Source organism: Zonotrichia albicollis, chromosome 5 (assembly GCF_047830755.1).
Source record: "Zonotrichia albicollis isolate bZonAlb1 chromosome 5, bZonAlb1.hap1, whole genome shotgun sequence".
Taxonomy (NCBI): Eukaryota; Metazoa; Chordata; class Aves; order Passeriformes; family Passerellidae; genus Zonotrichia; species Zonotrichia albicollis.
This window is the reverse complement of record NC_133823.1, coordinates 42,502,457-42,521,735: the sequence shown is the minus strand read 5'-3', so window position 1 is coordinate 42,521,735 and position 19,279 is coordinate 42,502,457. Positions and strand designations below refer to the sequence as shown.

General features: G+C 40.2%; 1 protein-coding gene across 10 annotated transcripts in view; it reads right to left on the bottom strand.

The window, feature by feature from the left end:
- CLOCK (clock circadian regulator) overlaps nucleotides 1-16,611 on the bottom strand; it is a 64,372-nt gene extending 47,761 nt beyond the window's left edge. For 3 of the 10 annotated variants that reach the window (XM_014264878.3, XM_074541491.1, XM_005483906.4), the window contains exons 1-3: nucleotides 16,364-16,610; nucleotides 6,139-6,240; nucleotides 3,913-3,999 (exon numbers count right to left, since the gene is read on the bottom strand). The gene's annotated coding sequence lies outside the window, so the exon portion shown is untranslated. Of the gene's footprint in view, nucleotides 1-3,912; nucleotides 4,000-6,138; nucleotides 6,241-15,480; nucleotides 15,781-16,363 lie in introns of those variants that run through there. The other 7 variants (XM_074541486.1, XM_074541493.1, XM_074541492.1 and 4 more) reach the window with 6 other exon arrangements.
- Nucleotides 16,612-19,279: the final 2,668 nt, after the last annotated feature.

Genomic DNA, 19,279 nt, shown 5'->3' with positions numbered 1-19,279 from the left:
AGTTTAAAGTAACACTAACATTTAACATTTTTAACAGTCTGTGTTTGTAGATAACAAATTTTCTCACTTTTCCTTTATTCTCCTGAGCAGAAGCATGCACTCCCTCCTCTGAAACCTTCAGAGTTGTGCTAAGTCCAGAAAACCTACTGAAATCACCTTCTGAGGGTCACCAGAGAAACAGCAAAAGACAAACAACAAATTCCTTCTTCTCATATACCAGTATCATCTTCAAAATATTGGTTCCAGTCAATTTAATTGGAAATTAAATTGATTAATTATGATGAGAATATTACTCTTCAGGCACAGGGAGTTTTCATAATGAAGCCTTTCAATACCTTGCAGACTAATCCAATGCTCATAGTAAAATTCTGTCATGTGTCTCCCATTCCTTCAAAAATATTTTAAGACCATGATATTGACTGAAAGACAAAATCTATCAGGAAATTTCACACCAAGCTCTTAAAAACTGCAGTTACAATATTTAAGATAAGAATGTTCAGCATGAGATTAAGCATGGGGAAAGGTCAAAAACTCAGCTCCTTTTTTGGAAATTCAGATTCTATTCGGACACTCCATATAAACTCTACAAAGTTTCAAATGTGTCCTCAAAGTTATTTTTGTGAGAACTATTAGTCCTTTTTACCATCTATAATATCCAACAAAAAGAAAATCATATCAACTACTTAGGACCACACTTGCTACATTTGCACGCTTTCAAATTCCCTTCCTCACTTTTTTATCTTTTACAACTCCCAAGTTTTTCTTTCACAGAACATTATTTCTGTGTACCAAGATACTTGTTTCTGAATGCTCATTTCCTGCCCCTCAAAGTCTTCTCTGCACTCTAGAGATCCCAAGGTTAAGGGAAGCTCCCTGTCTGACCATCCAGGAGTCACTCTGGCACCAGAGACCCTCCCTGCTGGGACAGAGGCCCCTTCACAGTGGGTACTTCTACCCCTCACAGGGCTCTTGGCTCAATTAACAAAACCTCACTCAGCTCATCCAGCACTTAAGTCCCTAAAAGCAACACTAAGAAATATTTTAAAAAGTATCGTAACTATTTCAATTTAAAATTAATATATCAGTTATCGAAAACCAAAATTACAATCAGGTTTTATTTAATTCCCTTCTGCTCACCACATTGTGGAATGGTTTTAAAGACCTAGGATCTTGCTAGTGGCCCATGAAACACTGGTACTAAGGAATGGGACAACAAAAGTTATCAATATTGAAGGAAATCCTGAAACTAATATGAATTTTATGTTCAGGCTATATGTTAACAGGGCAATGAAAACAGCTGTATTGTATTTAAGCACACATTCAAGCTTGAAACAGTTTATTTATAACAAACACATGAAAAAATACAGAAACAGAGCACTTCAACATAGCAGTGAAATATTCTTAAGGCAAGATTACTTAATGAGGAGTCTTCAGAACTTACTGGCTTATAACTCACATTTTGACTTTCAACATTTTTCTTCAGTTTAAACTGAGGCTTATATCTCAATTCTGAACAAATTAAATAGTACTGAAAATAACTTCATTGCTTTTATTAAAGCCAGTGATTTTTTTCAAACAGTTTCAAAATGCTGCTGCTACTTATGCTGTTACAAGCTTAATAGTTTTGGGTGCATATTAATGTTTATATTTTTAAAAGACAGTAGGTTGAAACATCCCTATCAACAGAAATCTTCATTGAATATTGGAAATTTTCTGTAAAAAATCCTGAAAGCCAAGGTCAAGATTCTGCAAAGATCTAATAAACAAGAAACATAGCTGAATTTAGTCCTAATTACTGGCTTAGATATGTGAGATATTATACTCCAATTAAGCATGCAAAATTCTTGGGAAACTCTGAACTTAAAATTAAACAGGGCAGATGGAGACTACTCTTTCAACTGCTATTTCAAGATAAAATGATTTAACACCAGCACCTAAATATTACTCAGATTTTCAACACCTTAGCAACTGAGGAATTCATTCCAGGCCAAAAAAAAGAAGTCTGTCATGATTCATGACAGCTAAGGCAGGAAAAAGGGTAATAACTGCAAAAACCTGCAAAGACCATCTTTTTTTTATTTTTTGTGTTGATCTTACTTAATGACTGCCATAAAACACTGGCTTTGGGATTTTAGCAATGCAGATGAGCAGCTCAAGCAAAACACCTGGGGTGGGAAGCATACATATTTTCAAATTCTATACAAAAATTATAAAATTAAAGAAATCATAAGACTCCTCTGTTTAACAACTTAAAAATCCAAGCACAGAAAAAACACCAACTAATCCATCAGAATTACAAAAGGCAGGTACAATTTAGTCGTTTGAACCACTGTCATTTACAGAATTTATTTGCCTCATCAACACAGTTTATATTACAAAAATTGAAAAAAAAGTATTTCTGGCACTTCAAAATTTTTCAAAACCAGCACCCAAACTCATGGCTGTACTTGCAGCATGGATGCATATCTTAGCAGTTCACTGCCCTCATCTACTGACCTATAACCAAAGTGAACAACTATGGCTCTGTCCCCATTAGAAAGTAACCCGAAACCGTAGAAATGGATCACTAGATCAAAGCAGCTGGCGCTGACACTCCTATGCTAGCTGTTCAAGAGGGTTTATTTTGGATTAGATTTCATCTGGTCTCCAGAAGCAAACATCACTATCACATGGACCATTCAAATTTTTCCAGGAATTTCATGATTGATGCAGAACTCCATGTCCCCAGCAGAGACAGAACAGCACTGCCCCTGCAGCAGAACTCACAGACTACTTTTCTGAGAAAGAAATGTAGTTCAAACACACAGAGCCAAGCAAGTGGTAAGGGGAGACAACAGTGAGATTTTCTCCAAAGCAGTTTTAATCATCCAAATCGCAATTGTAATGTATGCATTAGAGTTAAACCCTACCTTTTCAAACCAGACTAATCAAAAGAGATGTCATGTCATAAACAGAATACTTGATGGCACTGAAAGACTTGAGAAAATTCTGTAAGCAGTCTTCTTAATGCCTCACAATTGAAAAACAAAATCATGATAAAAGACTATTTATTGGGTTCCACAAAAAACTTATTTCCTCTGTGCCAGAATTCAGCAGAAGATATAAATCTAGATATACCTATTTCTTAGGCTTTATTTCTCTTCACTTATTTACTTCATCTTTTATGTCCTATTTTCTCACTTCAAATATTTTACTTCTCTTCTTTCTACCTTATTTCTTTCAGCCTTTTTCTCGTTTACTTATTCATTTCCTCCTATTACCTGTGCTATTAAATACAGTAAGGGAAATGTAAATATTCTTGCATCTCTGAACTTTTAGACAGAGGTGTCAGTATTGTTTTTCCCCTGGAAAGTCATATAGTATAGTCTGAGAATGGTTTGTAAGCACTTCTACTGTGATTTAACTTCCCCTAACTCAAAATTTAAAAGGGGTAAAGGCGATCATGGGCTTACTGCAATGACTCAAATTGATCTCTAAACCCTGTGCTAACCAACTATGGAAATTGAGAAAAATGAGATTAATGACACAGGAATATTAGTCTACTGTAAGACTGAAATTAGCCTGGTTCTAAACATCGTCTCAGGGAACAGCCACAGGAACAAAGAAATACTAAGGAAAGCTCATCAAGGGATCTGTGGAATGCAATAACTTCACTAAAGAAACAGTAGATAAAATATATTTGGTATATACACGCTTTTACCTAAGATGTAAAGCCAGGGATATATTGCTTAATCTCTGCCCTTCATTTTCTGGGCTATGTAATTTACATTATAATTTAATCCTCTAGATTTGAGGTTACACGCCAAAATTTCTCCAAGAACTGTAAATTACAAACAGGATTAATTTACCTTTTTTTCACATGCAATTAGTTCATTAGTTGCTTAGAATAACCAAACTCAAATTCAGACTTACCTAGTTTCACTGATGTTCAGTATACAAGATCCAAACAGATTTCCAGAAGAGTTTGCAAATGAAAGAATGGGCTTCTCCCTAAATTTGCTAAATTTAGATGAAAACAACAAAAAAAAAAAAATCAGATCTCTTTAGAGTAATTCCTAAAGAAAAACCGACTTTTAAGAAAGATAACACTATACAAATTTTCACATGTACATAATCTGAAAATTTTAAGTATATTATATTGCCCTTCCATTTCAGAATAAATACGGTCTTCATGTTTTAAAAATGTTACTTGAAAAGCAATATCAAAGATGCACAACACATAGAGGTTTTCAGGTTGCTCAAAAAGAAGTATTTCAAAACTTTTAACCACACACAGCCTGCGCTGTCCAAAAAATCAATATTATTATGATAAAATAACGATCTTGTAAACATTAGAGAATGTTCACATAAAAGCAATAAAGAGAAAAAGCAAAGAATAGAGAAAAACTGAATAAAAAAAACCAACAACAGTTATGGAAATATACTGCTGAAGCAGAATTTGAAGGACTAAATCAACAGTACATGCATGGTAAAGTTAAGGAAAAGCACAGAGTACAGAAGAAAATCTTCTTACTCAGTGTTTGTACCTGACACTACAATGGAGTCAAGGAGATTAGACCTGTTTACTTCTCACAGCCCAGCTAGAACATGCTCAGTAGCCCTGTCTGCTTATGACTAAAAGGATTTGGAACATATCTACCTCATCTGATTTGGACAGATGAAATGGATTTAGGAAATTCATTGAATTGGTACTAAACATATTTTCAGAAATCCATCATGCTGCCTAATGTAAGTGGGACAGCAGAAAAAAATATTGCAGCATAACAATTTGTTTCAACTAAAACCTTGAGTGCTTGCTCCAGCATATGCAGGCGCTTTATTTTTCCAGTGGCAAAAATTTCATTGCATTTTGCATCAAGAAAACAGTACATTTCTCCCTCTAAACTCATCCTCAGACACAAGCTGATGCTTGGTCAAATTTTAGATGAAGGAGACATAGAGCAGAGATTTAAGTCTTAGTAAATTAAAAGCAACTAAAACCAGGGTTCTGGAACAGAAAGTGTCAAGCATCATTAACTACAAGCACTGCTGCCTGTAACTCCATTCACGACCATATTTCATGTACGACCAAGCACCTCCAATGCATTGTAAGCCACTAGGAATACAGGAAGGCTTTCTGCCAGCAAGACAAAATAATCCCATTTCAACTGGTTTGGCATAATGTCTGTTCTACATAAACAGACTGATTTCTTGGGGGTTTTTTGACCCAGTATAAAAGTGTACATTTTGACCCAGTCAAAAAAACAACAGAACATCTGAAAAATAACACCTACTCAGAAAGGTAAAACATAAAAACACACACATGAAGTCTACAGAGGACCATGGCCATGATCCTCATGATACACTGTATCAAAATCCCTTTGCTGCTCAAAAGATGAACCATAAACAAACTACCCTGCTGCTCTGTGCTTCCCTCTGCGTGATGCACAAAGCAATCAGCAACCTTACTGCAAGCTACAACACAGACAAATCTTAAAAAGATGAAAATCTGCACCTCCTGGCCCATCCTCAGCTGGACAGTACACAGTGTCCAATCAAGGAAGCAGGGAGAAGCAACCCTTTCATAAATAAAGTGACATGTGAACAGAGATACTGGTAATTGAACCCATTAAGATGCATTCTACTGTTGTATCTTTACATGAATGGGGTATTAAATCACCTCCACAAGAGCATCTGCAAAAAGAAATCCAAAACAAAACAAAACCAAAAACCACACCACACAAAAAACCCAAACAAATAAACAAAAAAAAACCCAAAAACTCAGAAAAGCAGTGAGCATGGCAGTCCATATGCTCATTCACTGCAACACATCCCTGGGAGAGATATTAGCTTAGTCTCCAGAAACCACAGGCCACATTAGCACGTTGCACTGCTGGGGACAGGCCCTTCACAAGGTCTGGGCTTTTTCTTCCTTCTAGTTTCCAAGGCAGCTCAGGTACAGTTCAGTTGTTTCATTCCATGCTCCAGTGTACAAGATAAAAGCTTATAAAAAGCTTATTTGAAGTTTATTCTTGCCCACGCACACCATTAATTTGAATCTCAAATTGAAGTGGAATGTCTACCTTGCCTGAGGTTGAAAAAGAGCTGTTTCTGTTTAAAGCATTACTGTTCTAGTAGCAATCATATCTACATACTTACTTAAATTACCTAGAAATACATTGTGCCTTGTAGAGTGGGTGGGTAGCATTAGTAGTCCAAAGGTGATGTCATCTGAGTAAGTCTTCTTTGGCACACAGTCTTCTGAAAAACAACAAAAAAACCCATCGTTTAATGAAAATTAATCTGTTTAAAACAACTTTTTGGGGATGAGCCCTTGATTATTTCTGTTTTCTCTCCTGCCACTGCAGTAATTTCATATGCGTTCTTAAATTGTCAAAAAATTCACTTTCTAATTTTCTATTCAAGAGAATGATGTAAATACTCATGAAGGAGAACTTCAACGTTGCACACCACCTTTTACATAGCTTTGGCACTGTCTGAAATCCAGACTTGTGAGAAAAATGCAATAGCCCAATGGTAACACCAAATTTACAGATGTAAATACATCTACAAAATACCAATATTACAATTATTGCATTACAGTTGCTTCAGATTGTGTTATGACCTTGCAGAACATTAATAATACACTATGCAAAGTTCTGGAAAGAAACTGCATCAATAAAATCTTAACTGTGTGTACTATGGTTCAAAAAGGACACATGAACTACCTCAGCACACAACGTGAAACTCTCAGAGAAGATGGCATGCGACATCACAAGACTCCCCTCACCAATCAAACTCTCTTCATAAATAAAAAAACAACTTCATTAAGATGTCCTGAGCAAAAGCTAACGATACAACAGAGATTCTTATACACAAACACTTTATTCAACAAAGAAAGAGCTCCCCACCTCCTACAGATCATTAATTCTGTACCACTACACACCATGCTGTATTTTAAACACAACTGCACCAACTTAGTAATATCATCTAACTGATGATAACCCTGCTAGAAAAATCTACTGCTACTGACCCACCGCTGATATTTTCCATTCAGCACTCCCATGTGGCAAAGCATATCCTTTAAGGCATACATAAATCTATTCCCTTCCATTGTATGTAAGGATTGGAGGATTTCTTTTGACATGAAATAGCCAAAACAAAGTAACTTCTAAACCCCTGTCCTTTACCACCTTGTCCCCCAGTACATATAACATAGAAAGAAGAAGCTCTCGGCCTGAGGAAGAAGAATGCCAATGTTTGAAGAAAATCTACTGCCAAGTCTAATGGGGTAAGAAATACAGACCATTAACACCAACATATCTATTTTTCTAAGTGGTCAAATGAAATATGAAATGTTAAAAATCAATTATTTGAATCAAATACCAGCATGTAGATAAGAAATAGCAAAACATATTCTATAGAGCAGGAAGTTAAGGTGCATTTTTTAAAAAATCTATGCTAGTTTATGAAAGATTATTTTTAGTTCCTCTGTTGGCAACATAAAGTTTAATGTAACTCAATCTAAATCAACCATAAATCTAATTGTCTATATAAAGGCAGTACAAATATAACTAAAAATAATTTGGAAAAGCAATTTCAGTTATTTTAGTGAAAAAAGTTTGTGATCTTTTTGACTTGGATAAAATCGTAAAATGGTGTGTCAATCACCACTGATAGTAAAAACTTCTATAGTCCCACTCTCAATTGTACTGAAATTCATATGAAGTCCTCCAGCTTGTAGAAAAATTGTGTAATAGAAGGTAGCAACAGAGCAACAGGAATGAGATGCAATTTTCAGGCACAGATGCCTGTTATTTTGCCACTCACTTTAAAAGCACGTTTGAGTGACAGCTAAATTTCTTAAAGGGTTAAAAAAAGGTATCTTAGTAGTAGAACTTGTGTCCTAACCTCCCTGATCAAAACAGTTTGTCATATTCTCATATAATTTTCCTGTCTCATTTTTTTTCTTCAGAACAGCTACACTGATCAACATAATTTGTAAGTTTCTATAGATCTTTTTCCTGCTCTATTTCATTAAACCTTCTAGTTACTCTTCCTCTTGATCCAGACTACTTTTCTGATCTCATTATGCCATCCAGATCCTGAAAAATATTTTGCTTCTTTTCCTCCAAATCTGTATATTATTTGGACTTGCTTTATGCTGTCTTTTGCTTCTATATTCTCATATTACTTGCTGCTGATCGATCTTATCATCTTTTTAGAAATGAGAATTTGTTTAATTCACTCACTATGACTCGCTTATTAACTTGAATCCTTGTCCCCCTTTCTGAGGTCATTGGCATCATTTTCTATGTCAGTGAAATTCAGATCACAAGCTTCTCAAGGCTGAAACTCTATCTTATTATCTATGAAACATCATGAAAAGCTCTAGGGCAGCACATAATGTTTAGCTAATGCTTCTGAGCTGGAAAAAAAGACTATATTAAAAAATGAAGTAGAACATTTTAACAACAAAAACAGTTCCAGAAAAATATATTATATGTAAAATTGCTATCAGTAGAACTACCATACTAGCTCTGAACAGTAGTTCCCAAACACACAACTGCTAGTAATATCTTGATTACACATAATGGATGTTGCTTCTGTGGATGGCAAGAAAACTTTATTAAATCACATTACTACATTAAAACTGACAGGAAAGTGTGTGTGTGTGTGGTGTGTGTGTGTGAGAGAGAGAGAGAGAGAGAGGGAGAGAGAGAATCTGCATTTCTATTCTGACAGTTCTTGGAAGCTGTGATTCATGCTGCTACTTGCTTTTCTACTCACAGTGGAGGAAAACCCTGTTTCCTTTAGAGTATTTGTTGTTACTATGAAAACTACTTTAAAACAAGCACAAGGTTAAAAAAACTATTTTGCAGTCTGTTATGATATTTTTAAATGAACCATTTTAATACTTAAAACCAATAAATTAAGATTTGTGAAGATTATGAGTCTTCACAAGTATATTTCATATTGTACAGCAGAGAATTCTCTAGCAACAAAAGTAGCACAAGCTAATAAAGTTTTCTTCACTTTTAGCATTACTAAGATTTTCAGTTTTCTAAACCAACCAGCAGGACATGCTACATTTCTCTACTGAGACTTCGTAAAAATCTTCAAGTTGATTTCAGTCTGCTGTTTATTATGATAAATAAGTAATTCAAATACAGGCCAGACAGGAAAGAAGCTGAGAAATGCCATTCTAGACATAAATTCAGTTCCTGCTTTTCAACACGTAACTCTGTGTTACAAGACAGAGGAGTGGGCTTACTGGAAATCTGATTTGGGAAATACTGTATTTTGTTCTTATGCTGACAGAAAAATATTATTTTGCTATAATGTCACACTATGATATTGTTGGTCCCTCTCCCTTTCCAAACAGCCCAATATTCCTCTGGTCTCCTCAAGCCCTGATGACACAAACAACTCCTGGTCTCCTACCCAACACAGACCCAGTGCATGTTAAAAAAACAGGTCAGTACCAAAATCCCATTGCATTATGTCTCATTAAAGAGAGGGCAGTGACACATTTCTCTATATCCAGCTTGCCCATTTTCCCAAAATCTGTGGTAACATTAGAGTCTGTGATTTCCATCCTCCTACAAACATGGCTACAATTGATCAACTATTTCAAAAGCTACTGGTGAATATGTAAGGAAAGAATGAGAGAAAACAAGGGAAAAGCATAAATCACATTTTCTTAGGAAATCAGGCTCAAAAAAAGGCAACTCCCTCCCTACAGCTTTTAATTGAGGAAAATTTCCTAGTTGTTTATTGAGCCAATGAAAGAAGCAGCTTTTGGCAAAATATTTTTTTATCTTTTTACAACTTCACCTGTAGGTTTCAAATTAAGCTTTGGGGAATGAAGGTGGGAAAGTTACCACATGAAACAAGACAGGTTTTTTCTCCTGTCTTGAGGCTTTTGGATAACTGGTGAAAATCCAAACATTTAACATATCTCTAACAAGAGTAATCTGAAAAATTACATAGCTTCTACCTTAGCACACCAGCAGGAGTCTACATTCTCTGTATTCACAACCATCTTCTCAACTGCAACCTCTAAACTTTTGTAACACTGTTCTGCCAAAGTGCATGTCAGTAACAACCAAAATCCAACAGGGAGTCACTAACATTACACTTAACATGCAATGAAATAGCCACCTAACACTTCAAATGCCCTTAAATGCCAGAAACTATTATTATCTACTTCATTAAAAACTCAGACATAAAAATGGAGACTTATGTTTTTTTTATTTGTAACAGCAGCAGGATTCTCAGAATTTGAAATATTAAATTAGTTGTATTAATGTAATTTGAAGCACCTTTTTTATGAGGCAGCTTAGTATCTCATACTTTCATTAAGATCATAATTTAAGATGTAAAATAATATATTTATTTCCTCAGTGCTTCTAACGCACATTAGGAAGCTCACACATTAATCTCCCACAAGAGCCACTTCTTACCAGCCAGCCTGGCCTCTACATTCACAAATACTTGCCTCAATGAAGAAAGTGCTGAAACTTTCTGGAGATCTACCTACCAGTTCAGCCCATAATGGAGTGCTTATGGGATCTGGGATCATTCTTCTGCAAGCAATGGAGAAACATTCACAAACTTGTCATGCTGCAAGCTGAAAACTCTTGTAGATGAGGTCACTAGTAATACTACTCCCAGCCAGAGAGTACTTAAAATGCTGACACCATGCTGGGTGATCAGCCCATTCCCAGGTATTCCTCCTTTTCCAAGTGTCCCACAGCAAGACCACTACTATGCAGCATGGTTAGCAAGTTCTGTGGCTTGCTCTGGTTGCAGCAGACCCCAAAGCAGCAGTCTTCACTAAAACAGGGCACAAAAAGGGGATTCCATACAAAGGATCTACAAAAAGGATCCAAAGTACCAAAGGATCTTAAGTACCAAAGCCAGGGAGAGTTGCATCATTCAGCAAGACTTTTTCAAAACTTAACAGAGACACAAACTATATAAACAATCAGTGAACACAGCATTTTGCCCTCACCTGTTTCTGGAGGCCTCGGACATAGATAAGGTTAGTACTCACAATCCAGGTCCCTGTCCTTGCCATACACGTAGCTAAGCTTTTCCCTTTAACGCAGGAGTAATATATTCTTTAACCATGCCAGCACAGGGGAAGAGATGTGCCCTCATTTGTCCAGCAGCACAGGGTTACAGCACACTAACCTGAATCACAGAAACTGGAAAGCAAATCTCTAGTCTGCCAAACAGGGTTCAAATCCTAATTTCTGCATCACACTGAGAAGATGCATCAACTCCTAACTGGTCATTTCAGTGTCAATTTGCAGAACATGGAAGCAAAAATAAAAAGTAAAGCTTTACTGGACAGAGCAGCACCAGAAGTATGCATGCCTCTCTAAGGCAGCAAAGAAGAGATGTAATTCTTGGGTCCTAGTTTGCAATGGCATTCAAAATTTTAAATGGAACACAGGCCAGAATATAGATATATATATCATATCCTTTTCCTCCAAGAAAACAACTGGCCTAGTGTATATCTTTAGCCCAGTTACACTTCAATCACTTCTCTGCACAGAAGAGTGAGGTTCCAGGCTTTAGAGTTTTGTTGGTTTGTTGTTTATTTTGGGCGTTTCTTTTTTTTTTACAGGAGACATGAACAAAGCCTCTTCCTCCTCACTCCTTTGTGCTTCTGAACAAAAGGGAGAGTCACCACAGGGTTTTGGTCCAAGTCCAATTCCATAGGTGTGCCTGAGGTGTGGTTTGAACATGCCTTTGAACAATTAGAAGGCCTAATTTACAGATTGCCTAATTTATGAATAGTAAACAGATTTTAGATGCCAAGATGCTCGGTTATGATAAGATTCTGGAAGATGTGAATGAGAACAAAACTTCAGTGTTCAACTGTGGAAAACTTTACTAGTGAAAACCTAGAAATCCTCTAAGACAGACATCAATTTTATTTGGAGTTGGACACACAAAACCCATTTAAATCAATTCTGACTCCTCCATATTATTTTATGGATTTGTGTATATGGCTGGCCATATACACAACACAACATAAACCAAAACCATCTTAGAGGTACCTGCAAATATCCTTTTTAGTGGAACTCTAGGAAGACCTCTATAGAATAATTATGTCCCACATATTTATTTTAAAAAACTACCTTAACTGGCGACCTGTCTTACTCCAAGAAGTGTTTTAACTAAAGCATAATAATCTAACGCCACTTATCTTGTGGTACCAGGCTGTCATTATTGGTAAAATGACATTAGCTTCAAAACTGAGGCCTTCTCACATACTCTGAGATTATCACAAACACAGTTTTAACAAAAAAGCGCTGAAGTAGCTACATTTATTCCTAATTTGGCTACATTTTTATCATGACTATGAGGAATGCCCATAATATATATTGAGCTTCAAACGCATCACACTCCAAATATGTCATTATCACTCTTGAATCTCATATATATAACTAATTTTTAAGGATCTATATTTAATAAAATATTAATACTATTAATGATGATTTCATAATATACTGAGAACATCAGTACAGAATAAGGAAATTTATTCACTGATTTTAACAACAAAATGCAACAGTTGGAAAGAGTCCAAAGTGTGCAGCTCTAAACTATTGAAAGAAACTGTGAAACCTTGTTATTTCCACATTATATTAAATATATGACAACCACAGTGGACCAAAGCATTTTATGCATATGACTATATATTCTAAAAGTAGCTACAATAAAGAATTTATAGTACACACAAAAAGTATGGTAAGAGAACATTAAGACTATAAATTAAAACACTCAGAGGTGAGGTATACCAAAATTAAAGTGGCTTTTACATGACAAAGGCATTTTGTGGCAGCAGTAGGGATAGAGAATTCAATCCTTCAGGGCAGCTGCATTAACCCTGAGTCTTTTTTCTCTACTGTGATTTTGCACTTCACATCTTTTAAGTCCTACAACAAATAAACAGCGTAATGTCTGTCAAAGTTTCAAATTATTACAGATTCCCACTGATTTAACAAAATAACCAACAATCCTAGTAAGTTCCTTTTCCCAGATGGACCACCAACAGAAGTCAAAGAGGTACCTTCCTAACAGATCTGGCCACGTTCGCTTGTGCCAGAGCTACAGAGAGACACTGAGATCTTTTAATTCCAGACTCTGCTAAGGGAATGAAGATGTGCTTCCAACACATCTTTTTATTCTGAAAGACCACTAAATCCAAAATAGTATCAATGCTACTAACAATAATTCAGTATAGGCTTAAGATGAGAGAAACAGCTGAATGGTTTGGTGACTACCTGTAGTCTCACACTTTTTTTGCCTCTAGAGATAAAGCTACTGTAAAACAGCCACTGTTCTCCTAACAGCCTGGTGACTCTCCTGGTCTTGTGCCCCCCCCCTTCAGTGGTCAACCAGTTCCTTAACACTGAAAGGTTAAAAATACCTTGCAAAGTAAATAAACAAAAAGTAAGAATGGCAGGAACAATCACTACTGACTTTGCTATGCAACTACCTACTAACATCACCAATCCTCAGAAACAGTTCTACACCTGCTTTCACATTTGGCCTTCACAGTTTGCAGTGTTCACAGAGAAGCTAGTACTTTAAAAAGGCTGAAACACTAAAATGAACTGTTCTTTACTTCAGAGATCTACCAAAGCCTTTGCCTCGAGAAAAACTAACTCATGACAATGAGATGAAAAGGCACCTTTCAGCTGAAATTCCACTTCTTCTGAATTATATTTTGTATTACAAACTGTATTAGGATACTAATTTTCTACTCTAAGAGGAGAGCTATCCAAAGTCTTCATCTATAAAACTAAGCTGAAACCATGAGGCACTGACAACAAATTACATGTATCTCCTGAAGGAAAGCATATATAAAAAAGGAGATGCTTTAAAATGAGGAAATTACCTAGTGCAGCAAACTGCATTTTTGATTCACAACTATTTTCAATACAAGTTTATTCATTTTTAATAAAAAATTCACAACTTTCAAAGTTGATAAAAATATTTCGTATAAAGAACATGTGGAGAAGGTGGGGGGCAATACCTCTACTGCTATTTAATATCAACTCACATTTAATATTCAACTTTTTGCAGAAATTTAAAATAGGGGAGGAAAAAAACAAAAGTTCAAAGCTCTTAAAAGCTGCAACTTCTTTTGCAAGACCAATTCAACCACAAAGACTCATGACTTCTGTGAAATTCTATACTAAGAAGCTAATTAACCAACACTACAAATTAAATTTAAGGTAATTACCACTCAGCTTTTAAATTGCTTAGTACAAAGAGAATAAAGTAACCTACAGCAGAGGTTTGGGGGTCCTTAGGAGAGCAATAGTAATGAGAACACACTGCTTTCCTCACATTCTTTTATTTTACCTAAATGTGTTAAAACTTTCCCATGCAAGAACACGAAGCGGAAGAAATAAAAAACAAGGCATGGCTGAATGGCACCTTAAACTATTAAATATCAACCCGGAAGTTTGGGCTTTTTTCCCTGTTTGAATTGCTTGTTCAGAAGCAGTAACCCTTGCCTTACCAACAAAATTCTCAGACAAAGTTGCCATATTCTACATAGGGAACCTAAACCAAATACATTATGTCTGGTAATCTGAAAGCATGTCTGTAATGAGTTTGAGGAAGTGTCTTAAGTGGATACACATGAAAATTAATACTTTAATTTATAAAAAAAAAAATTGAAAGCAGAGTTACTTTCAAGTAGAATCCCTCTGTTACAACAATCAAGTGCTGTCCAATTTCAAATAACAGGCCCAAACCCCACAGATATTTATAAACAAAGTCAATATTATTTCTGTAAAACTGAACATTGTGAAACAACTGCAACTGTTCATACTGAACTTTGCCAGGACTACCACAGTTGAGGTGTATTTCTCAAGTACTTCTTTCTCTAGAGCATTTGCTTAAACAATCCTCTTGCCTCCTGTCACACCTGTCAGCCAGAGAAATTATACAGGTTAAATATAACCACATTAAAAAGAAAAAACAAAAACATAAAACCATGGTAGTTAATTTTAACCTGGATCATTTCCTCAAGCTAGTTATGGGACACAATTCCACGAACCACTGTGCTGGTGCAGCTGCAGCAAGGAAGAGGCAGGCCAGGTCAAGTCAATACTGCCACCAAAAGCACTGTTTGTCAACCAGTCATTTAAAACAAAAATACCTACTTTAAGGATTCAGAGCATCAGTTTCTATGGTTGGCCACTGTGCCTCCACATGCAGTTTCATATTCCAGCCAAAGCCATACCTGACTTTCCCTGTGCCCCTTGGTAGGTTAGCTCTTATCAGCACATGAAAACAACGGCCTCACAAAAATCTCACTGCAAACATGTTTGATTAGTAATAAGCACTCCTCCTCATGGAAAAAAAAAACATTTCCAATTTCTATGGAGGCCTAAAGTATCTGGAATTTGAAAGTGAAACCAACCAAAAATCCTGATCCACCTTAACCCAATCACAAAAGAGAAGTACCATGGATTTCCAGTCCCTCGCTGGTCGTATTTCACACCTGCATGCATGGAGTATTTATTTAACACACTGACTTTAAGGTCGCAGGAACTCGGAAAAGGACCGGGGGCTACTGGGAATCCCGCAGGTTTTAGGAGCGTGAACACGCTGCAGCTATCGCAATAAAGTTATCGAAACCAAAAAAAAAAGGGGGGAGGAGGTGGGTTAAAAAAGCCTACAAGTGCATACGCAACCGCGCAGCTCCGGCCCACCTGCCGCGGGGAGGGCGCGGGGCACGCTCCCGCCGCGGCCGGAGCCCGAGGCCCCGCGGAGCCGAGAGCTGTCCCGCGGCGGGGAGGGCCCGGGGCCGAGCGGGCACCGACCGCCGCCGCCCTGTAAACACCCGCGCTCGCAGGGCCGCCGCGGAACCCTCCCCCGCGCGTGGGGCGGCGGGGCCGGGCGCGTCCCCCCGGCGCCCGCGGGACGAGCCGCCCCGGGGAGCGGCGGCCGTGGGGGGAGGCGCCGCCCGCGGCTCTGCTCAGTCCGGCGCGGCCCGGCCCGGCCCGGCCCGGCCCGGGGGATGCCGGGGAGTCCTGCGCCCGCCCTGCCCGGTTGGCGGGCGCGGGGCCAGGCGGGCAGCGCTCCCGACGCGCCCGGGAGTTGTGACAGGAGCAAAGTGGGTCACCGGGCCTAGCGGGTGCCCCGCGAGCGCCCCCCGCCCCCGGCCGCGGCCGTGCCCGCCCAAGGGCAGCCGCTGCACTCCCGCCCCCCGGTCCGCGGCGGGAGACGCACGCCGGTGCTGTCAAACTTCCACCGCTCCCCTCCGCGCCGCGTCCCCGCCTTCCCCTCGCCACCGCACACCGGGGCCCGTCGGGTCCGCCCGCACGGCGCCGCGCTCGCTGCTCACCTGGCCCCGCGCTGCCGCTGCCCGCCCGCGTTGCCCCGGCGAGCGCCGCTCCCCGCGCGCAGCCCCGCGCCCGCCGGCACTGCCCGACTGAACCTCCCGCTCGTGCTCCTCCGGCGGCGGCGGCACAGCAGCACCCGGGCCCGGGAGTCCCCCCGACACCACCGCGCCTGCGCCGCCGAGCCCCCACCGCCGCCGGCCGCCGCGGCGCCTCGCGCCACCGCGCGTGCGCCGGCGTGCACTGCAACCCGCGGCACCCCGGGACCGCCGCCGCCGCCGCGCGTGCGCAGAAACGGCGCACCGGGGAGGTGATCCCCGCTCCGCGCGCGCGCCTCATCGCGCCTGCGCAGGGGGGCGGCAGAGGGCGGCGTGCGCTGCGCAGGCGCGGTGGGGCGCGCGCCTCCCTGACCTCGGCTCACCTCGCCTCACCTCACCCCGAGCCGCGGGAAATGGCGGCGGCGCCGATTCGAGCCGCGGGTTCGCCGGGCGGGCAGCCGGGCTGCTAGCGGGACAGCGGGCACCGGGCTGCTGGGGGGCTGGGGGGCTGCCGGGCGGGCAGCCGGATTGCGAGCGGGACAGCGGGCACCGGGCTGGCGGCGCAGAGCCTCGGGGCCGCCGGGCGGACAGCCGGGTTCGAGCGGGACAGCGGGCACCGGGCTGCAGGCGCCTGCGGAGCCCGCGGAAGGGGCTCCGCTGAAAGGAGACCTTTCCCCGCCGGCACGGTGAACCCAGCGCAGAACGCGGTCGCACGCGCATTCCCAAAGCGGAACAAGCGACATCCCGGCTCCTCTCCGGGAAATTCAGGGGTTCAACGAACCCGTCCCAGCGGAGGTCCGTGGTTTCTTCTATCCTGTCCATAAACGGGTGAAATTCCCAGAGTGGCAGAGAGCAGACGATTTGCCTCAACCCTTTTGTATGTACGAGGCTTGTAATACCGTTCGATAATATGCGGCGACTATTTAAATATAATCCTGTCATGCCTGCAGCAGAGCATTGCGTGAGCCGTTTTCTGTAGAATAAAACGCTCACGATTGTGTGTTATAAGTAATATTGTGTAAGTAATTCCAGCTTTTTCCCTCAGCTAAAAGGGCTTTATTTTTCCGTTGATACCTGAGTAGCAATGTATCTAAAAGTATCTATAGAAGTTGAATTCGTGTTTGGGTCTAGAACAAAATAAAGAACTTAACTGCAAATTGTCACTGATTTCCTTTCTGGGTTACTTTTCAGGTAGTTCATTTGATTCACAACTGTGACCAAAGTCTTAGATACTGAAAAGTTACTGTAGGGTCAGGAGCTTCTTTACCAGTAGTGCTCCCAAAGGGCTAGCTATGAGCTTTTCCACTGAAAGAATTCTGAAAAGCATTTATAAAAATATTTATTTTTGTTACTTATTCATAATACTCCAATTCCAGCTTTTAGTTGAGGAAAATGTAGCATAAGGAAAGTGAATAATATTATCTCTTTTGATGAAATGTAGTAGAGCTAATAGGGTACAGCAAGAGTAGAACGTCCAGGAGAAAATGTGGGACTATTTTCCAAAAAAAACCTAGTTATCAGAATGCAAATATGGCAAAGAAACCAGGAGGCTACAAATAACTTCTATCAAATTTGCCAGAAGATTTTTAGTAACCAGTGAAAATTCTTCAGAAAAAGTAGGGATGCTGCACTATCTCACACCTTGCATGAATAGGGGCATAACACCTACTTACTGCAGTGTTGCATTGGCAAATTATTCTTTGACAAGATCAGAACAGGCAACACAGCTGTGCAGATGATAGACATTGGGATTTTCTGCCAAAGCTGTGGCCTAAGTGAGGTCATTTTTTTAATGCTACTTCTCTTTTGGCACTATTTTATAGGATCCTGAAGGAACAGGCCAGCTTAGAGATGATGGTTTTATGAGACTATTCTTCTCCTAGAAATACTATTGCTCTGTTCTTGACATCAGAGTGACTTAGCTGTGCAATGATAGTTCTGATTCACTCGCCAGCACAGCTTTTAAACAATGCCAGATTGGGAGCAGCAGATTTCTTGTGAATTGGTGAATGGTGGGAGTGCATTGAGCTGGAAATGCATAAATTTCCAATGCACTTCCATTAGCTATAGCCATGTTTCCTAGAGAAATGCCATTGCCATCCTGCACAATCTGTTTCAGAGCCCCAGAACGACCACATGCTTAAGTGTGTTCCTTTTTGATCCACGCTGGCCTGTTCAAAAGAAGGTCTGGTTGAGGAAACTGGCATTGAAACTAAATTTCACATCACTCCAGAATACTAAAATGAGTGGATGTGGACTTGAAAGCCTGTCACAATCCACATAATCCTTGCAGAGTAAGGTTGGCTGGTATTCCTGGAGCCTTTTCTTCCACACAGCATAGCTGACTCCACACCAGAAACACCTGGTTTTAACCTGCAGATTTGCTCGGATTTTGTTGCTGCTTTGTCACATCTGATGACTTCAATTACAACCGTGTGGCCACTTTGCTTGGACAAAGACAGGGGTACCAGAGGGGAGGTTTGGCCCTTTCCCTGTCGCTCCCACTGTCACACCCTGCGCGTGTGTCCCTGGCAGCAGCCGCGGGCGCGGGAGGGAGGCTCAGGCTCGCTGCTGAGAGGAGGCAATGCTGCTTTTACAGCAGCTGGCTTTGATACTTGAAGGGACTCTGCAATCGTGTCTAAAGTCCCTGATGACCTATTTACATTTAAAACTACCAGCTAGCGTTCTAGTTTGAAGTGGCAGATAAGGCATTGTCTCTGAAATGCAGCTAGTTATCTCTGAATCTGGAAAATAAAAGCTTCCAGCAGTGGTATCTGCCAGTAGGTGTCCACCAGTAGGCTTAGCAAAGGAGTAAAAAACCGTATTTGAACTAACTTATGTCAGAACACGTGATCTTAGTTAATTTTTTTTCAAGCAATACAT